This window comes from Bubalus kerabau, chromosome 1, assembly GCF_029407905.1.
Source record: "Bubalus kerabau isolate K-KA32 ecotype Philippines breed swamp buffalo chromosome 1, PCC_UOA_SB_1v2, whole genome shotgun sequence".
NCBI lineage: Eukaryota > Metazoa > Chordata > Mammalia > Artiodactyla > Bovidae > Bubalus > Bubalus kerabau.
The window spans coordinates 228,130,213-228,149,042 of NC_073624.1; the positions used below are offsets into that span (position 1 = coordinate 228,130,213).

The 18,830-nt window shown below is 37.5% G+C and overlaps 1 protein-coding gene and 1 non-coding gene across 15 annotated transcripts in view; one reads left to right on the forward strand and one right to left on the reverse strand.

Moving 5' to 3' along the window:
• SPINK5 (serine peptidase inhibitor Kazal type 5) overlaps positions 1-18,830 on the forward strand; it is a 268,353-nt gene that overhangs the window by 136,425 nt on the left and 113,098 nt on the right. The window lies entirely within an intron of this gene.
• LOC129642516 (U6 spliceosomal RNA) lies at positions 15,954-16,057 on the reverse strand. Its single transcript, XR_008709785.1, has one exon. It is a non-coding gene; the product is annotated as a U6 spliceosomal RNA (small nuclear RNA).

The following is an 18,830-nucleotide window of genomic DNA, read 5'->3' on the forward strand; positions in this document are numbered from 1 at the left end:
GTTAATTTCTGCTGCATAGCAAAGCAATTCAGTTATACACACACACACACACACACACACTCCCTTTAATATTCTTTTCCATTAAGGTTTATCACAGGATATTGAATATAGTTCCCTGGGCTATACAGTAGGACCTAATTTATCCATTCTCTATATAACAGGTTACATCTGCTAACTCCAACCATGAACTCCATCCCGACCCCACGCCTGTTCCCTCTTGGCAACCACAGTTCTGTTCTCTGTGTCTGCGAGTCTGTTTGTTTCATAGGGATGTCCATTAGTGTCATATTTTAGATTCCACATGTAAATGATATCAAATGGTATTTGTCTCTCTCTTCCTGACTCATTTCACTTAGTATAATAATCTCTAGTTGCATCCATGTTGCTACAAATGGCATTATTTCATTATTTCTCGTGGTTGAGTAGTATTTTAGTTATAGCTTTTTTCTGGATGTATGCCCATGAATAGGATCGCTAGATTATATGATATCCATTTTTAGTTTTTTTGAGAAACCTTCATAGTGTTTTCCAAGTGGCTACACCAACTTACAAAGGATGTAACAGTGAGTTGCTACCTAACAAGAGTGTAAGATGATTCCCTTTTCTTAACCACCACTCCAGAATTTGTTATTCGTAGACTTTAACAATGGTCATTCTGACCAGTGTGCCATGTACCTCATTATAGTTTTTACTTGCATTTCTATAATAATTAGCAGTGTTGAGCATCTTTTCATGTGCCTATTGGTCACTTTCATTTCTTCTTTGGAGAAATGGCTATTTAAGTTTTCTGCCCATTTTTCAACTGTATTTTTGTTTTCTTGGTTATTGAGTTCTGTGTTGTTGCTCATTTGCGTCCAACTCCTTATGACCCTGTGGACGACAGCACACCATCCTTCCCTGTCCTTCTCCATCTCCCAGAGCTTGCTCAGATTCATGTCCATTGAGTCGGTGATGTCAACCAACCATATCAACTTCTATAACCCCCTTCTCCTCCAGCCTTCAATCTTTCCCAGCATCAGGGTCTTTTCTTATGAGTCAGCTCTTCGCATCAGGTGGCCAAAGTGTGGTGCTTCAGCTTCAGCATCAGTCTTTCCAGTGAATATTCAGGACTGATTTCCTTTAGGATGGACTGGTTTGATCTCTTTGCAGTCTAAGGGACTCTCAAGAGTTTTCTCCAACACCACAGTTCAAAAGCATCAATTCTTTGGCGCTCAGCCTTCTTCACAGTACAACTCTCACATCCATACATAACTACTGGAAAAACTATAGCTTTGACTAGACGGGCCTTAGTTGGCAATGTAATGTCTCTGCTTTTGAATATACTGTCGAGGTAGGTCATAACTTTCCTTCCAAGGAGCAAGTGTCTTTTAATTCCATGGCTGCAATCACCATCTGCAGTGATTTTGGAGCCCCCAAAACTAAAGTCAGCCACTGTTTCCACTGTTTCCCCATCTATTTGCCATGAAATGATGGGACCATATGCCATAATCTTAGTTTTCTGAATGTTGAGCTTTAAGCCAACTTTTTCACTCTCCTCTTTCACTTTCATCAAGAGGCTCTTTAGTTCTTCTTCATTTTCTGCCATAAGGGTGGTGTCATCTGCATATCTGAGATTATTGATATTTCTCCCAGCAATCTTGATTCCAGCTTGTGTTTCTTCCAGTCCAGCGTTTCTCATGATGTACTCTGAATAGAAGTTAAATAAGCAGGGTGACAATATACAGCCTTGACGTACACCTTTTCCTATTTGGAACCAGTCTGTTGTTCCACGTCCAGTTCTACCTATTGCTTCCTGACCTGCATACAGGTTTCTCAAGAGACAAGTCAGGTGGTCTGGTATTCCCATCTCCTTCAGAATTTTCCACAGTTTATTCTGATCCACATAGTCAAAGGCTTTGGCATAGTCAATAAAACAGAAATAGATGTTTTTCTGGAACTTTCTTGCTTTTTTGATGATCCATCAGATGTTGGCAATTTGATCTCTGATTCCTTTGCCTTTTCTAAAACCAGCTTGAACATCTGGAAGTTCATGGTTCACATATTGCTGAAGCCTGGTTTGGAGAATTTTGAGCATTACTTTACTAGTGTGTGAGATAAGTGCAATTGTGCGGTAGTTTGAGCATTCTTTGGCATTGCCTTTCTTTGGGATTGGAATGAAAACTGACCTTTTCCAGTCCTGTGGCCACTGCTGAGTTTTCCAAATTTGCCTTTCACACTGCTCCTCCCCCAAAATAAATTGAGTGCCGATCATGTGAAAGACTGTGTAATTTGTACAAATGATGGTAAAGTTGACCTTTGAATATGAATTATCTAGCTTGAGACTCAGTACTTTTGTTTTTTGTACTGTGTTTTCCAAAAGTGTTGCCAGGGACTTCACTAAAAACTTTTAATTTCAGGCATTTCTAAGCCATTATGAGATGAAATGTAAAATCCAAACCTAGTCTTTTCCTTATTATATGATCTTGAGTAAATTTCTTCCCTGTGGTACAGAGTAATTTTTTTTTTGTATACAATCCTAAATGTAATTCTAAATATATGAAGAAATAGTCTCTGGGTATTATTCAGTGGAAGATGAGTGAGCATCTTAGGATGATGTAAGACTTAAGACAAGCATCTTAATATGTAGGCATTTATTTTCTTCTTTCATTTTCTTTTTAGATAGAAGTTGCATATACTAAAATTTGCAAATCTTAAGTGTGCATTTTGAGGCATTTTATGTATGTATATATCTTTGTAATCATCATTCAGATCAAAGTATATACATTTTTTTATTGCCTTAAAGGTTTCTTTGTGCCTCTTAATAGCAAATGTCTCTTCCCCCCAGTCACAGGTGTTACCCTTATTTGAATTCCTATCACTACATATTTGTTTTATCTGTCTGGAACTTTATATTAAAGAAATTGTATATCATGTAGTTTAAAAACAGTAGGCTTAAATTTCCTTGTAAAATTTTACATGGTGGCCCCATCTTTTGTATCTGGCTTCTGTCACCCCACATACTGTCTTTGTGATTCATCCAAGTTGCTACTGTACATTTTAACGTCATTTGGATTCCATTTCTTAATCTATACAATGAATAGGTTGGGCTAGATGAACTCTAAGGAGTTTTTGACTTCTGACAATAGGTGAGACATTCTTTCCACTGTTTGGCAAGAATTAAAATGCAGGAATTCTGACCTGAATCAGTTGCCATGATACCATAATAATATTGGGAATGACAGCTATGAACGTATAAGCCAGTGACAGCATTAATGTTGCATGTCTAGGCTGGAAACATTTTATGCACCTGTGTTATGTAAGGACAGAAACATTGTTCTATCTCAGGATGCCTTCATTGACTTCTGAGCCCTCCCTTAGCCAGCATTCTCCCTGTGTGAATTACAAGTTGTACTCTCCATATTGCAATTTAAAAAGTCATTTATAAACAGGCTTAAAATAAGACTCTGGTACAGAGTACTCTGCTCCTCCTAGTTTTGTTTAGGAATTCGTATGAGTAGTGTTTAAGAGTAGTCGATGGCATTAGAGAAACTCATATTCAAATCCTGGTGTTTTACTTCTACTCCTGTGCATGACCTTGGGTAAGTCTTTTTTTTTTTTTAATTTAAATTTATTTATTTTAATTGGAGGCTAATTACTTTACAATATTGTATTGGTTTTGCCATACAGCAACATGAATCCGCCACGTGTGTACACGTGTTCCCCATCCTGAACCCCCCTCCCACCTCCCTCCCCTTAGCCTCCCTCTGGGTCATCCCAGTGCACCAGCCCCAAGCAACCAGTATCATGCATCGAACCTGGACTGGTGATTCATTTCTTATATGATATTATACATGTTTCAATGCCATTCTGCCAAATCATCCCACCCTCTCCCTCTCCCACAGAGTCCAAAAGACTGTTCTATACATCTGTGTCTCTTTTGCTGTCTTGCATACAGTGTTATCGTTACCATCTTTCTAAATTCCATATATAGGCATTAGTATACTGTATTGGTGACCTTGGGTAAGTCTTAAACTCTGTTGCCTCACTTCAGAATGGAGATAATTATAGCTACCTCATAGGATTATTATGAAGATCCAAATGAGGCACGCTGAGTGCTCAGAGTGCTTGTAATACAGATAGTGCTCCATCCAGGACAGCTATTATTGCTGGTGCTTCTCAGCCAAATCTGCCAACCTAGCTCCTGAGACCACACATTCTCCCTGAAGTTCCTTTTCTATGCCAGTCCCATTTGTTCACATGTGCTGGGACATGGCTGTAACAGTGAGTAGTGGACAACCACAGGATTTTTAATCAATCCCACGAGGAAGAAAACTTTCAATAGAGAATGAGCAAACAGTGAATGGGCGGTAAGAAGTGGGCTCTGACAGCATCTCTCATCACAAAACATTTCATTATCTTGACTGAGGCACCAGATCTCTTTGGAATAGACAGGATAGTTTAATAAATTAATAGAGTACATGTTTTTCATTCAAATCTTGTTCTGCCATGTACTCTCAAATTCCTCAAACTCTAAGGAAATTTCTTCATACATGAAAGTAATATAGAAGTTAAGAAAAGTTAAGAAATGAAGTTAAGCAATATAATAAAGAAGTTAATATAATATATAAGTTAAAATCAACATACTATAAAAGTTAAAGGAATATATGGAGTCAGATGAATTGGGTTTGAATTCTGACATTGCCATTAACAATACTTGCAAAATATTGGACAACTTAATTTATTTGCTTCTTGGCTTCCTGATCTGTAGAATGTGTTGTTAGTTGTTTTGAAGATTGGTTAACATAAGGAGAACAAATTTAACAGTGTTCTGTACTAGGTGCTAAGTCACTTCAGTCATGTGCAACTCTTTGAGACCCTATGGACTGTAGCCCACCAGGCTCCTCTGTGCATGGAATTCTCCAGGCAAGAATACTAGAGTGGGTTGCCAGTTCCTCCTCCAGGGGATCTTCCTGACCCAGGGATTGAACCCAAGTCTCTCATGTCTCCTGCATTGGCAGACAGGTTCTTTACCATTTAGTCAGCAAATGTTATCTCTTACTCACAGACATAATATTTCCTGTCTTTTCAGATTGTTAAGTATAGTTATATGAAATAAGATAGGTTAAATGACTGACACGGTTTTTAAAGATTTTTCAAGTCCTATTGTGATATATTAATATTCTAATTTATAAAAATACGACAGTGATGAGAAGATTTAAGGAAAAATAAAAATCATCAGCACCAGATTAATGGATTTACTATTTTTTAAATGGGAGTGTAAGAAAAAATAAGTGGGAGAAGCTATATGGTTTATGAGATCTATGTAAAGAAATGCTCTTGTTTTTTGCTCTGAAATAGTGAAAACCATGTAAAGATTCTTAAGTCAGACAATAAACAATAATAATGATGATAATGATAATAATAATAACAATAATCATGAAATACCTTTTCATGGAGTAAAATCTGAGAAATAATCCAGAGTTCTCTCGTAGGTAATGTCCTTGCGTTATGGAGTCTATATTTAAGTGGACTGGACTTAGTCACTCAGTTGTATCTGACTTTTTGTGATCCCAAGGACCTGTAGCCCACCAGGCTCCTCTGTATGTGGGATTCACAGGCAAGAATACTGGAATGCGTTGTCATTCCCTTCTCCAGGGGATCTTCCTAGGAAAAGAAAAATAGTAAAGAAGTAAACAGATTAATAGTGAAGAAGTAAACAGGCTTCCCTGGTGGTCAGACAGTAAAGAATCTTCCTGCAATGTAGAAGGCCTGGGTTCGATCCCTGGTTGTAAGATTTCCTGGAGAATAGAATGGCAACCCACTCAAGTCTTGCCTTGGAGAATTCCATGGACAGAGGAGCCTGGTGGGCTACAATCAATGGGGTCGCAATGAGTCAGATATGACCGAGCAAGTAATGCACACAAGCAGATTAATAGCAAGAGGATTCCAAATATTATTCTACAAAGACAATAAACTGTGTCATGAAAATGTATGGGAATGGGGAGGAAGTAGATGGAGGGACTGCTTTAGATTTGGTTGTGAAGAAAGATCTGAGAAGAAATATTTAAGTTGACCCTGTAAAGAAATCAACCACTCACAAATCTAGGGGAGAGACTTTCTAGGCAGAGGGTAAGCTGGTATAAGATTCTAAGGTAGGAACAAGCTTGGCATGCTGGAGAAACAGTAAGAGGGTTGATGGTACTGGAATATAGTACACGAGAAGAAACAACAGCACGGGATGACATTGGAAAGATTCACTAGCATATTGTAGACCACAGCTGAAAATCTGTATCTATCTCTGCATGTGAGGTTTGATGGGGAGTAATCAGAAGCTCGAAGATGTTTTAATTGATCTTATTTATATTTTTAAGACATCTCAGACTACTCTGTGAAAACTTCATTGGCATGGAAGCAAAGAAACTGAGGAGGAGGCTATAGCAGCAGTCCATATGAGAGATGAAAATGGCTTAGCTCAGTTGGTAACGACTGAGTAATTTAGAGTATGTAATAGAAGAATTGGTGGGACTTACCGAAAGTCTGTAGCTCTCCTTAGCTCAGCCCTCCTTATCTCTCCTTAATTACTTCTCCTTCACTTTCATGTATTGGAGAAGGAAATGGCAACCCACTCCAGGGTTCTTGCCTGGAGAATCCCAGGAACGGGGGACCCTGGTGGGCTGCCGTCTATGGGGTTGCAGAGTCGGATACGACTAAAGCGACTTAGCAGCCCCAGCAAGTAACTGGTGGCTCAGACGGTTAAGCGTCTGTCTACAATGTGGGAGACCCGGGTTCGATCCCTGGGTTGGGAAGATCCCCTGGAAAAGGAAATGGCAATCCACTCCAGTACTATTGCCTGGAAAATCCCATAGACAGAGGAGCCTGGTAGGCTACAGTCCATGGGGTCACAAAGAGTCGGACATAACTGAGCGACTTTACTTACCGATTTACCGAAAGATTATATAGAAAGGATAGAAAGGAGTCAGGTAGGAATCGTAAGCTTTAGGAGAAATTGAATTGAAGCTGGAGATGTTTACTGAGATAGGCTATAGTAATGGAGAGTGAGGCTTCAGGGACTTATGGGCACACACTTGTGAATATTCTATAGTTTATTTTACCATTTTCCTTTTGGTATAGGTTGAAGTTGATATTTCCTTTTATATAAAGGTGTGCAATTACCAATCTTATATGTTCAGGTTAGTGCATTTGCTCTATTATTTCACTGGCATAACAAAGTTAAATTGCTCTGCAATGCTCTTTAGAAACACTTTTCCAATTCACACTTTTGCCAGAGTTTAGTACACTAAACTCGATAAATTCTGCTGATTTCCACAAACTCTCCTGGCACGGTCAGTGTTTTTCTTTTTAACCTTTGTGAACCCAAATTGAATCCTATTTCAAGTCACTAAGTACTAAAGGACCCTTTTTTTATTTTATTTTATTTTTAAACTTTACATAATTGTATTAGTTTTGCCAAATATCAAAATGAATCCGCCACAGGTATACATGTGTTCCCCATCCTGAACCCTCCTCCCTCCTCCCTCCCCATTCCATCCCTCTGGGTCGTCCCAGTGCACCAGCCCCAAGCATCCAGTATCGTGCATCGAACCTGGACTGGCAACTCGTTTCATACATTATATTTTACATGCTTCAATGCCATTCTCCCAAATCTTCCCACCCTCTCCCTCTCTCACAGAGTCCATAAGACTGTTCTATACATCAGTGTCTATTTTGCTGTCTCGTACACAGGGTTATTGTTACCATCTTTCTAAATTCCATATATAAGCGTTAGTATACTGTATTGGTGTTTTTCTTTCTGGCTTACTTCACTCTGTATAATAGGCTCCAGTTTCATCCACCTCATTAGAACTGATTCAAATGTATTCTTTTTAACGGCCGAGTAATACTCCATTGTGTATATGTACCCCAGCTTTCTTATCCATTCATCTGCTGATGGACATCTAGGTTGCTTCCATGTCCTGGCTATTATAAACAGTGCTGCGATGAACATTGGGGTACACGTGTCTCTTTCCCTTCTGGTTTCCTCAGTGTGTATGCCCAGCAGTGGGATTGCTGGGTCATAAGGCAGTTCTATTTCCAGTTTTTTAAGGAATCGCCACACTGTTCTCCATAGTGGCTGTACTAGTTTGCATTCCCACCAACAGTGTAAGAGGGTTCCCTTTTCTCCACACCCTCTCCAGCATTTATTACTTGTAGACTTTTGGATCGCAGCCATTCTGACTGGTGTGAAATGGTACCTCATAGTGGTTTTGATTTGCATTTCTCTGATAATGAGTGATGTTGAGCATCTTTTCATGTGTTTGTTAGCCATCTGTATGTCTTCTTTGGAGAAATGTCTATTTAGTTCTTTGGCCCATTTTTTGATTGGGTCATTTATTTTTCTGGAGTTGAGCTGTAGGAGTTGCTTGTATATTCTCGAGATTAGTTGTTTGTCAGTTGCTTCATTTGCTATTATCTTCTCCCATTCTGAAGGCTGTCTTTTCACCTTGCTTATAGTTTCCTTTGATGTGCAGAAGCTTTTAAGGTTAATTAGGTCCCATTTGTTTATTTTTGCTTTTATTTCCAATATTCTGGGAGGTGGGTCATAGAGGATCCTGCTTAAAGGACCCTTTCTTTGACCAGATAATGCTAAATGTTTTGAAAGGGAGTTGGGGAGAAGGTTATCAAAGAAAACTAAAAATGAAATAATAATGATAAGCAAATACTATCTGAAATTGAGAGCTTTTGATTGTCAAGAACTATTCTAAGTACTTAATGTAAGTGTTAATTTAATTATGAGAACTCCTTTTACATTCAGAATTTATGTATAAATAAACTGAGGCAAGGAGAGATAAAGTAACATGCCAAGTTTTAAGCAGTTTGTTGGTGGCAGATACAATCCTTCCAAAATCCATACTTCTAATCATTAACTTCCATCAACAGTCTCCAAAACATCTGATTAGTGAATGTTTTATTTACATAAAGACAACAGCATGAGATAGAATTTTGTCTTTCAGTCCTCAGTCATGTCTGACTGTGCAACCCCATGGACTGCAGCACATCAGGCTTCCCTGCCCCTCACCATCTCCAGGAGCTATATGAGAAAGAATATAGGGTTTAGATATCAGGTATTCTAGTAGTTAGGGAAAAACACATGCAAGCTAAATAAGTAAGTATTGATTAACTTAGGACTTAGTTGAAGTTTTTATTCAGAGAGAGACTTTCTCTACTCTCTGAAAATCTGCTCAGTGGTCAAAACCCCGTCATCCTCAGTATTACCATCACTTCCAACTAGTAGGTGTCTGTATGTGCATGCTAAGTCACTTTGGTCATGTCCAACTCTTTGCGATCCTATGGACTATAGTCCATGGATCCTCCAGGCTAGAATACTGGAGTGGGTTTCTATGCCCTCCTTCAGGGGATCTCCTTGACCCCGGGATTGAATCTATGACTTTAACGTCTCCCGCATTGGCAGGCAGGTTCTTTACCACTAGTGCCCCCTAGGAAGCCCTACGTGAGTGCCTACTATGTGTCAAGTCCTGAGTTATAAGCACTACGGGTATTATCAGCAACCCTTATATTACCATCACCTTTTCACAGATGAAGCTAGGTTAAATGAAATGTGTACAGTCCCATGGGTATGAAGAGGCAGAACCTGGATTCAAACTCAATTTGTATCTAGCTTAAAATTCTTACTCTTCCTACAGTAACAAAAAGAGGAATAGCAGATATATTCATAAGCCAAGGTATGATCAAGGTCCAAGATCTCACATAGATTCACATATATTCCAATAAGTAAGTGATAGCCAAATTATGTAAATTTTACAAAACAGAGATGAATAGGAATATTTTGAAGCTTGGAGGAGTCATTGGAAAACTTTTGAGGATGGAATTTTTTTTTTAATTTTTAATTAGGACTTAATATTTTAGAGCTTTCAGAATCTCAATTAAATTAAGGGGAAGATTCAGGTAAATTTTTATTATCTACAGCTTATCAATTATTTCTTTCATGGATCATTCCTTTGGTGTTATGTCTAAGAAGTCATCACTGCACCCAAAGTTGTCTAGGTTTTCTCCAGTGTTGTCTTCTAGGAGTTTTATAGTTTTGTATTTTACATTTTGAAGTAATGTTTCTATTGAGTTAATCTTTGTGAAGGGTGTAAAGTCCATCTTATTTATTTATTTTTTGCTTGTGGATGTTCACTTGTTCCAGCATTATATATTTAAAAGACTATGTTTGTCTCATTTTACTGCCTTTTTCTCCTTTTGTCAAAGATAAGTTGACTATATTTATGTGTGTGTATTTCTGGGTTCTCTATTCTGTTCCATTGATCTGCATGTCTTGTAGCCAATACCACATTGTCTTGATTACTGTAGCTTTGTAAGTCTTAAAGTCAGGTAACATCACTCTTTTAACTTTATTTTATGTCTTCAACAGAGTATTGACTACTCTGTGTTTTTACCTCTTTATATAAATTTTAGAATCAGTTTGTCAATATCCACAAAATAATTTGCTGAAATTTTGATTGGAATTGCATTGAATCTATGGATCAAGTTTGGAAGAATCTTGTCATAATTGTTTATTAGTTCCAGGAATTTTTTTATGGTTCTTTTGAGCTTCCTGTGTAAACAATCACTTCATTTCTGAATAAACATGGATTTATGTTTTCCTTCCCAGTACCTTAATTTTTTCAATACCTTTATTTTAATGGAACTAATAGCTATCATTTATTAAGCACCTACAAAGTCCAAGGAATTTTCAAATATTTTCTAAATAATCCTCATGATAATTCTATGAAATACCTTAATCTCAACCACGGCTCAGAAATTTTAAGTAATTTTCTGAAGCTTTCATGGCTGGTAATGTTGGGTTTAGACCCCAAAACTAATCTACCTATTGTGCCTCACTTGGCATGTGTCCTGGCTATAAAATGTTATAAAAATGTAGATCAAACAAAACTGTGCATGATCTAAGATTATTGGAAGCATCAAATACAATCATTAAGGTAAAAGTGTTTTATTGTTACAATGTCTGAGACCAATAAAATGACAGAAAATTGTCTATGTGGACCAGGAAACATTCATAATTGTAAGCAGATTCAAGGAATTTAAATTTTTTAATTTGGGGAGAAAAAAAGGTTTCCCTTATCAGCAAGTATTCACTGTTATTTGGTATTTTATTAGGTATTTTGGTTATGAAAGTGTATAAGGTATTGACTTTGTTCTGTTAGATATACAGCTTTAAAAACAAAAGCAAATTATAACTTAATCATTAAAATAATGTGTCAAATGGGTGAGCAAGTCAGTATGTATATGCTAGAGGAGGGAGTGTTCTCTGAGGCCAGTTGGAGAGGGGAGGCTCTTTTTACCAGCTGGAACTCTCCTCCACTTGAATTCTGATTGATGCTCTTCCCACATGACAATGTTACATCATAATATTGAGAAGAAAATGAAGGATCCGCTAATCCCCATTTCTTATTTAGCCAATGTGGAAATTGGGGCTCAGAAACTGCAGATATTTAGGATGAAGTTGTTCTTGATGATGAAATCAGTTTTTATTGTTCAGTTGCTAAGTCATGTCAGATTCTTTGTGACCCCATGGACTGTAGCCTGTCAGGCTCCTCCACTATCTCACAGATGAAATCAGTGCTCATTTCTAAATGTATGTGGCTTTCAGATCTTTGTACCTTAGCACTTCTTTCCTTTTCTGTAGGCAATTGTTTGCTTGGAAACAATTCCTTGGAGACCTCAGAAAGAATAAGCTGTCTTATGTTTATGTTCGGAGAAGGCAATGGCAACCCACTCCAGTATTCTTGTCTGGAAAATCCCATGGACAGAGGAGCCTGTTTATATTCAGGAAATTTGATTTAGAAGTTGAGTTGCTGGCCTCAAATACTTTTTAGAAGAAGGTGGGGTAGAAATAAATTAGCAAGTGAACATAAATAGACATGAGTAGTCCTGGATAAAATGACATTCTTTAAATCTAAGGAAATCCTATATGATGAATCATACTCCATGCATTTTACATTATGATTTGACCTTGGAGAGTTTGGTGACTATTCAGGACAGTGTGATTTAATTCTTAAAAAGAATTGGGTGGGATCTGGAATGGAAGAGGAAGAGAATAGTCATTTATTGGACATCTTTTATTTGCCAATTATTGAGCTAGATTTCATTTAACTTTAATCCTCACATTATTTTGTGAGATCAATGTCATTATTTCTCCTCTTCTGAAGAGATGCCATAGTTAATATACCTGGTATGTGGAGAAGTTTGGCTCTAAAGCATGTCCTCTGAATTAGTTTGTCTCTAGATTTGCTGGAATATTAGGTTTCCTCATCTGTAAAATGAGAATGTTATTACCTTTCTCATTTATCTCCCACATAGGAACATAAAACAGTTCTATTATTCAATGAACTAAATATATGAAAATATTTTGAAAAATATTATGCTATTATTTTCAGCCAGAAGTGTGTGATTACAACATGCTGGTATCAAAAAAAATTTTTTTTGATTAAAATATAGTTGATTTATGACACTGTATTAGTTTCTGGTATACAGCAAAGTAATTCAGTTATACATGTATGCTGCTGCTGCTGCTGCTAAGTCACTTCAGTCATGTCTGACTCTGTGTGACCCCATAGACGGCAGCCCACCAGGCTCCTCCGTCCCTGGGATTCTCCAGGCAAAAACGCTGGAGTGGGTTGCCGTTTCCTTCTCCAATGCATGAAAGTGGAAATTGAAAGTGAAGTCGCTCAGTCGTGCCCGACTCTTAGCGACCCCATGGACTACAGCCTACCAGACTTCTCTGTCCATGGGATTTTCCAGGCAAGAGTACTGGAGTGGGTTCCCATTGCCTTCTCCATACATGTATAAATATATTATCTTCATATCCTTTTCCTTATGGTCTATTACAGGGTATTGAATATAGTTCCATGTGCTATAGGACCAGTAAGACCTTGTTGTTTATCTGTTTTACATATAGTAGTTTGTATTCGCTAATCTTAAACTCCTAATTTGTCCCTCCCCACCCCCTATCCCCTTTGGTAACCATAAGTTTGCTTTCTATGTCTGTGGGTCTATTTCTGTTTCATAAATAAGTTCATTTGTACAATATTTTAGATTCTACATATAAGTGGCATCATATGGTCGTTCTTTATCTGACTTACTTCACTTAGTATAATAAGCTCTAGTTGCATCCATGTTGCTGCAAATGGCATTATTTCATTCTTGAGAGTATGTATTACATTGTTTATATGAATCACATCTTTATCCGTCCTTCAGTTATAGACATTTGGGTTTCCATGTCTTAGCTATTGTAAATAATGCTGTGAACATTGGGGTCATGTATTTTCTTGAATTACAGTCTTCTCCAAATATGTGCCCAGAAGTGGGATTGCTGGATCATATGGTAGCTCTGTTTTCAGGTTTTTTTTAAGAACCTCTATACTGTTCTCCATAGGCTTCACCAGTTTACGTTCCCACTGTTGGTGTTTCAAATCTGGAAGGCAGCACAATAGCATGGCCTCTGTGGTCACATGTCTCTAGGTTTGAATCCAGTCTGTGCTACTCTCTAGTTTTATGATTTAGGTTAAGATTCTTAGCCTCAGTTTCTAATTTTATAATGGAGAAAAAACAATTCATAGGTCTATGGGGAACATTAAATAAGATGACAGGTGAAAAACATAGTTCTCTAGGCCCTCAGGAGAAGTTTTACCCAAGCTACCTCTAGTAATGAGAACGTATTGTGAGGATAACATGTGCCAATAAGAAAGAAGGATAATAGGTGGAAAATGTGGTATACACATACAATGGGATGTTATTCAGCCACAGAAAAGAAGGAAGTCCTATCACATGCTACAACATAGATGAACCTTGATGATATTATGCTAAGTGAAACAAGACAGACACAGATAGACAAATGTTCCATGATTCCACTTTATCCACAGTAGTCAAACTCATTGAAATGGGAAGTAGAAGGATGGGTTCCAGGGGCTAGGGGGAGGGATAAATGGGAAGTAGTTGTTTAATCAGTTTAGAGCTTTAGGCATGCAAGATGAAAAAGCTTAGAGATCAGCTGTACAGCTTTGTGCTTATAGTTAATACTGTACAGTACACTGAAGCTTTTTTTTTAAGAGGGTGAATCTGAAGTTATGTAGTTTCTACTGAAGTTGAATAAAAAAGAAGAAAGAAGGATAGTAGGGGAACTCCCAAAAGGCTTTGGTTGAAGACTGAAAGCAGTTCAAATAAATGATCCAATAGGAAAACTGACAGTATACTTAAGGAACCTACAAAGCTGAGGTACCAGAGTTTTATTTTTTAAGGTTTTGATATTACATTACAATCAATGCATAGTCACCAAGGTAAAATTCAAGTGTGTTGAACTGCTGTAGACATGTTTTGGTGATTAGTAATTTTACGATTTTGAGTTTCATATTTTGTCGAGAGTTCTGTTGATGTAATCGCAATACTTAGAACCCCTGTCCTGCCTTTATTTCTGGGAACAACAGATTTCCTTTCTGCAGCCCTTCATTAGTTCTTCTGACTTCACTATTATCCTAGCTTTAAGCTACTTTTTTATGTCTTATTTATTTTTTTGTTTGTCAGTATTTTGATTTTCTCCATATTGTACCACTCATATTCCATCAGGAAAATTTAGCTAAAATAGAGGGTTATTTAGCTAAAATAGCATCCATTGCCTCTCTTATTCAGAGCAAAGTATTCTCAACCTATGGATTGACTGCCCTAGGACCATATGTCCACCTTTGTCCAGCTAATGCCCTTGTCTTCCCGTACTCAAAAAATATCCTAGAGCTGCTTTTTCCTCAGATGAATTGGGCAGGGCAATTTCCTCATAGACAGGTAATGCATCATGGGAGACAAAATTACTATTATTGTTATTATTCGAAATTAGAAGTCAGTTGGTCTAGTCTCTCTGTGGCATAAATGAATAATCTTTGTTCTGAGAGGACAATGTAACTTGTCCAAGGCCAGATGACTTGTAATTAGTCAATGTTCCAATGTTTCTCCTAAAGCAGGTATGTTTGGCATGGTAATCAGCATTGTTAAGGGAAATTATCACATGGCAACACTTTTTCTTAGCACCACCAATCTGTTATGGCATTTGCCATAGTAATTGTTATCATGACTGAACATTGGGATAGATAGAGAGAAAGAGATAAAGATAGAATACTGATAGCTCAGTTGGTAAAGAATCCGCCTGTAATGCAGGAGACCCCGGTTTGATTCCAGGGTTGGGAAAATCCCGTGGAGAATGGATAGGCTACCCACTCCAGTATTCTTGGGATTCCCTTGTGGCTCAGCTGGTAAAGACTCTGCCTGCAATGTGGGAGACGTAGGTTTGAACCCTAGTTTGGGAAGAACCCCTGGGGAAGGGAAAGGTGACCAACTCCAGTATTCTGGCCTGTAAAATTCCATGGACTGTATACTCCATGGGGTCCCAAAGAGTTGGACACAACTGAGTAACTTTCACTTCTCTTAAATATATTTCAAAACCACAGCTTGTAATATTTTTTTCAAACAACTTTGATAATTTTTCATTTTACTTTTTTTCCAAATATTACTCATAAAGCTTAGCTCATTCCCAGTAAAATATCTTTTTCAACTCCACTTTAAATGTCATTTGTTCTAATTTTGGCCAAGTGTTAAAATAACATTCCCTTATTATATGTAAGTGAGAACAGTTTCCATTTATTATATTCTCTAATTTATAAAGGAATATCATATTGCTCTTCAATTTGGCATGCCAAAAGTTGTCCATACTCAGCAAATATTTAAAGCAGAATAAGTAACAAAGATGTTTATTTTAATAGAGCATTAATATGGTATTCAGACTTCCTATAAAATATTTGATACTAAAAAATATCAGGTAGAAGAAGCCATGGGAGATAAAGCTGAATGAGTCCCGAGATCCAGGTATTACGTCCTTTACATTGGGTCCCAATATCCTTTTTTTGCTTTTTTATATGGAACTCTTGACGAATTTGCATGTCATCCTTGTGCAGGGACCATGCTAATCTCTGTATCATTCCAATTTTAGTATATGTGCCGCCGAAGTGAGCACCTAATACCTTTTCCTAATTATATTTGTTGTTATTTCATTCACCTTTTGTTACAGTCAAATTAAACTCTGTAATATCACTGTTCATCCAGATATACATATCCTGAGTCTTACCCCACATATCTCTATGTTGACACCATTTCTCAAGGTTCATTTCATTTCTCAAGGCTTTTTTTTTTCAGATTTCATGTCTCCTATAAACATTTTCTTCATATTTCAGCTGATAGTACAATTTTTCATTCTAAATTCCCATGCCACTATATTGTTTGGCAATTAACACTTTTTATTTCAAAATAGAGCTACATTGGGCATACGCCTTGCCTACCTTATTATAAGATCCTCGAAGGCAAGACTTGTATCTGATTCATCTTCAGTAACTTCCACCAACTTTGAAATTGATGTTCAGTAATGACTCAGCAAATCAGTGAATGAATAGTTTCATTATGTGTGCTGCTGAAGCAAGTACAGTGAATGAACAGTTTTGATATAATGGGAAATGAGAAGACATCTTTAAAAATGAAGAGAAGCGATGGCTAATCTGAATAATGTGTTCAATGAAGAAAAATACAGTTCTTCATAACAGGAATATTTAGCATACCTCTGAGCAACTGAGATATAGGAGGAAAATAGGGAGAAAAGTACACACTTGACATTGTTGTGATTTTTCAAACAGTTTATATCTTTTTCTTCTTTCATTTTGATCAATAAAGTATATGTCTTGGCAGGTACCCCCATCCTAAATGCTAGATGTGTACAAATGATTTGAAAAGTTATGGTCTTTGTACTTGGCTGCCTAATGTGAAGAGCTGACTCATTGGAAAAGACTCTGGTGCCAGGAAAGACTGAGGGCAAGAGGAGAAGGGAGCAACAGATGATGAGATGGTTGGATGGCATCACTGACTCGATGGATAAGTTTGAGCAAGTCTGGGAGATAGTGAAGGACAAAGAACCCTGGTATGCTGCTGTTCATGGGGTCGCAGAGTTAGACAGGACTTAATGACTGAACAACTGTACTTGTAATGTAGGGGGAGGCTAGGTGAAGCATACTAGTCCTCCCATCTCTGTTTGGAAACAAAACACTTTTATTTATTATGTATGTTATGGTTATATTCAGGCTTCTCTGTTGACTCAGACAGTAAAGAATTTACCTGCAGTTTACCTGCAGGAGACCCGGGTTGAATCCCTGGTTTCAGAAGATTCCCTGGAGAAGCGACTGGCAACCCACTCCAATATTCTTGCCTGGAGAATTCCATGGACAGAGGAGTCAGGAGGACTGCAGTCCATGGGGTTGCAATGAGTCAGACACGACTGACTAACATTTTCACTTTTTCACTTGCATCATTATATTCAAGGTTATATTTGAACAAATTCTGTTGTTTAAACATTGAACTACATATAGCAAAGACAGAAATGTTGCCACCTCCAAAGTAAGAACAGAAGACACTTAGGAAAATTCTGAAGAAGCAGGAAGAATGGAAGTGAGGAAAGCACCCTTGGGAATGCAAATATAAGGTAAACCATGGTTTTAACAGTGAAAAGGATCAGAAATACAAATAAACCTTTGTATGTGACCAGCTGTGAATCCCTAGGTAAGTAACTTGGTGAAGTTTCATCAAAGGTGAAAAGTCACTCATGAAAGATCCTTGGAAGGAAAGGATCTTGACATTAGATCTACAAGAAGTTCAGCTCTGGAGATGCTTTTGAAAAAGTAATGATTGGAAAGCATGGAGGAAACAGAAGACCTAAGTAAAATGCCCAGTATTCTACATGTTTTTTAATGGTTCTTTCTCTCAAAAATGTGTTATTGATGGATTTAAGATTTGTTCATATGTTCTGTACTCAGGGGAGGATTTTATTTTTAAAATCAGAAATAAGAAATTGGCTAATCCTGTAAAACATTCAAAAATAAGTATCACTTGACTTTTCTATCAGTACATTATACTCCCTGTGGAATATAGCCAAATTCCTTGTTCTAGAATCAACTGTATAATCACCAAGATAATCAATGAAGCTTTGTAGTTAGTTCTGGTTAATAGCGCTAGAGTATAGTCTCTGAACATCTCTATTGGCATTTTAGATTGGATAATTCTTTGTTTGGGTGGGGAGAGTTGTGCCTTTCAGAATGTTTAACAGCATTCCCAGTCACTTTCTGCTAGGGGCCATAGAATATCCCTAATTGTGATAAACAAAAACATCTCCATACATTGCTAAGTGTCCCGGGGGTGGGGGGTGGGGGGCGCAAAACTGCCTCTACTTAAAATAAATTAAAACTATTTAAAATGTAAATGAGCAGTCAAATCCCATTATGAGTCTGAGTTTATTCCCTGACATACAGTGTGTTGAACAGTCAATCCTCAAATCAGGCAATGAATGAGTGAGTGAAAAAGTTGTGATTGGGAAAAATTACATGAAGCTAGGAGTCAGGAGAAGTGAAATGAGGTTCTAGCTCTCCTAGTCTCTAGCTATTTGTCCTTGAATCTATGGCTTCCTCTTACTGATAAAATGAAGATATTTTAATATAGTAGCATATACTATGACCCATTCCTGCTCAAAGACTATGACACATTTGTGACTATTCATAAATTTATATATCAATACACCTGGTTCTTCGGGTATTGAACTCTTGCCAAGACTGGAGACTCAAGAGGGCTGTGTGTTTTCTTGTTAGGGTCTGACCTGAAAGGTTTTCAGTATTTTTTCCTTTGGTGAGAGGATTCACCTCATATCTACTCTCACTGTTTACTTCCATGAGAAATGAAAGGAAAAAGTGAACTCT